The sequence below is a fragment of the Poecilia latipinna genome, unplaced genomic scaffold, assembly GCF_001443285.1.
Source record: "Poecilia latipinna isolate Pla-1442-1.1 unplaced genomic scaffold, P_latipinna-1.0 Scaffold69, whole genome shotgun sequence".
NCBI classification, from domain to species: domain Eukaryota; kingdom Metazoa; phylum Chordata; class Actinopteri; order Cyprinodontiformes; family Poeciliidae; genus Poecilia; species Poecilia latipinna.
In genome coordinates, this window is record NW_015112685.1 from 507,556 (window position 1) to 511,139 (window position 3,584).

Sequence of the window (3,584 nt, forward strand, 5' to 3'; positions counted from 1 at the left end):
ATATATATATATATATATATATTTTTTTTTTTTTTTTTTTTGACATTTCTTCACTGACATTGATCATAGCCTGATTTATCATTGCCACCGTCATCCCATTCCTTTTCGAAGTTGTTAAAGGAATATACAAGTGAGCCCAGTCTCCCTCGATCGCCTTGTAGAGCTTATTTGCCACACAGTCTGTCAGTCAGCCTCTGGGCTTATCACCATAAAAGCTCTTCAAAGTGAATCTTGTTGCATGAAACATTTGGCAACATTTTTCTCAGAAACGTACAACGTATGACAGAGAATTGCTCACATGATGTGGAAAACTTGGCCAAACCGAACCACGGGATTGCACTGCATCCGAATGCTGTTGCTCGCCTGAGTCACAGCAGCTCATTTTATAAGGAAACCATGAGGAGGACAATCAGTCTGTCACACCTGAGAGGTCAACAGCCCGCTTTCAGACGTTGCGCCTCATCGTGACAAAGATTAATCACAATCAAACGGAGCTGAACGCAGAGAAAGCGCTCCGTCGTCTCGAGAGGCGCAGCGTAATGGTTGAATTCAATAAGCTTTCAGCTCGGCTCCCATTCAGTGTTGTGTTTGTTTCCAAGCGGAAAAGCAGAGCGAGAGACAAAATTTACAGTTCGTCTTCATCGATGCCTGTGCGGCAAAGATGGATGGAAGTGGCGAGGCTCAGTTGTCATTTATGCATAAAGATGTACAAGTTGAACGCATAAAGGCAACGGTGCTCAACGTCCTGCTGCCAACATCCTTATGCCTAATGCCACACAGTACATCTTAAAAAGTGGAGGAGCTTTGTTGATTTGGAGCAATAGCTTTGTCCTAAAGTTTACTGGTGTAAGCAGTGGCTGTTTGCTGCATATTTGTTTGATATAAATGATGAGTAATGCAACTAAGTTAAATGCATTTCATTAAAATGTTTGTGTGATGGACAAACAATGTTCTTTTTTCACATTTTTGACAAAAATCAAAAGGATGTTATGCTCATTTGTATTCAGAACTCCTCTTAGAGCTTTACATAAAATCCTTTCATTCCAGTAACATCTGCCATCTTTTGATGCATATTCATACGAGCTTTGCACATGCAGAAATTAAAATGTCATCTTCTGTGTAAACATCGCAGATTGGGATGAGAATGTCTGAACAATAGATTTTAAGTCTTACCAGTATTTCCCTTTAGATTTAGGTCTAAGCCACACTAACTTATACTTTGATTCAAACTATTATAACCGTGGCTGTTATATTTAGTGTCTTCGTGTTGCACAAAAGCGAAACCTTCAATTTTATTTCAGTTAACATGTTTTCCATCATTCTGCGCTGTGTTTACCTCTGTCTCACCATCCTGTAGACTCCGCTGAAGTTTTACATTTCACCCATTCACTAAATCAGCAGAGTGCAATCCTAAAACAGCACAGAAAACATTGTTGTTCACAACTCCTCGTCCTGTTTGCTGACTGGCCCAGTTGACACTCAACTGGAGAAATCAGACTCAATGTGAGAAATCAAAGCTGCAACACAGAAGGGAGATGAGGACACTGGTGTCACTTTGGCAGTTAAAGGGTTAAAGTAAAAGCCACCATAGGGTTGTATTTGTTAAATAGAACATGATTCAGAGTTACCTCACACTTTAAGGCATGTTGCATAATGTGTCCTCCAGAAAACCCCAAGCTACTGTGAATACAGTCAGATAAAACTAAACGACTGTTAATATGAACACTCTTGTTCTAAATGCACCAATGTAGCAGCTGATTGTGTAGGCAGCGTATCGCTCTGAATCATTTAAATCGGGTCAGTTCTTCTGTGTGTCATTCCTATAGAACAAAAGTCAGATTATCGTGGGTTTTAATTAAAGCCAGAGGAATAAGCTAATTAATTGTCACTATCAATGGTATGGAACATCCCCTTCAGATAGAGAACATGAATCTAATTATCTTTTGACCTCTCTCTCTTCCGTCAGTAAGCTCCTCAACAAGTCTGCTATCAACGCACGTCATGCATGAGCTCGAAAGTCAATAATTAATCCGAAAATTTTTGCTGCCAGGATTCTTCACCAAATCACATCTACTGGCATTTCTCCACCTTACAAGCTCACATGGGGACGGACCGAGGGCTTTTTCATGCTTTGGATAACTTGGAAGCACGGCTCAGAGCGTTGACAGACTCGGATGAACCGTATCTGCCACGAGCCACAACAACCAGCAACACAAAGCCAAACTGTATAAATCACCTATTTATGTCGGCGTGTCATAGAGCGACCACTTGCTCACCATATGTTGCTTTGTCTCTCTTCCCCAAGTCCCCCACTGCTCTATTCTTCTCCAAATGATTTCCCAGTCGTACACCTGGCTACTCAAAAACTCTCCCCCCGAAACACTCTCAAAACGAAACCGGCCTGATGATATTTTTAAAGAGCGCAACTCAAAAATGCTAACTTTTGAAGTGCGCGTGATAAAGAATAAGAGTGCGACGGTGAAAAGGAGAAAAAGGAAAAGAAGCGACGTCAGAACAAGAAGTGAATGGATGGAGTGAAACGGAGCACACATTCTACATCTTCAAACCTTATATGTGCTGGATAAAAGCTGAACTTTAAAGATCAAAATAAAGATATTTATCCCTTTTGCCTCCAGAACAGATTCTTGGCTTCAGCGCACAGAACGAGCACGTATGCATGTCCACCTCTGTGCACCTGCTTTTCCTCTGCTTATCTGGCTGCACTTCATCATATTAAGTGCTGGTAAATGTACCCTTCTCCTCCTGCTCCTCCTCGGCCGTCTGAATAAAGCCCACATCTGGTCTGAATTGTTGGACTCATTTTATCTCCTCGTGTGGTGCTAATCATAGCTATCCCAGCTGGGTTTACGGGATAATACGGGATCGTAGCACTTTGATGGACAGGGAGGCAAAGTTCTGCCACCAATTTATCGTGATGTTAAATTAAAGTTTGACATGACGGATGTTGCTCAGAGCTAGATTAACACAGTGTCATACAAATAATGAATGGATTCCTGCCTACTCAAGAAACGAAATATGTTGAACTTTATTGAAATAACAACATAGTGAGATTTTTACACAGAAGAGATATGTGAATCATTGTAAATCCAAAACATAAAAAAATATATATCTTGCTTCCTTTCTTTTTAAAAGAAAAGGCTGAAAATATGTCACATTTTTGGTTCAATTTAATCACTTTTAGGACTTGTAAATTTGTCTATCCTGGAGGTTGCCCTTCTGACTAGAATTTTTTTGTAATTTATATTTTAAGAAGAGCTTAAAATGTTAATATTTTCCATTGAATTGGTGATTTTTTATTATTTATTTTTTTTTTTTTTACCCTACCCAATGTTGGCAGCCAAATTTGCACCATTTTCAAATTGTAGACATGAGTCCCAGAAAATTGTTCCAAGGATTCACATGAGTCCTGGGTTTCACTTTGAACAACCCCAATTTAGATCAAAGAATAATCCTGTGCTGGAACGACCTGGTTAAAGTACAGGCCTAAATCCGGTAGAGAATCTGTGGCAAAACATAAAAATGCTTGAAAAGCTCTCTGTTGAATTTGACTTGGCTTGACCTAC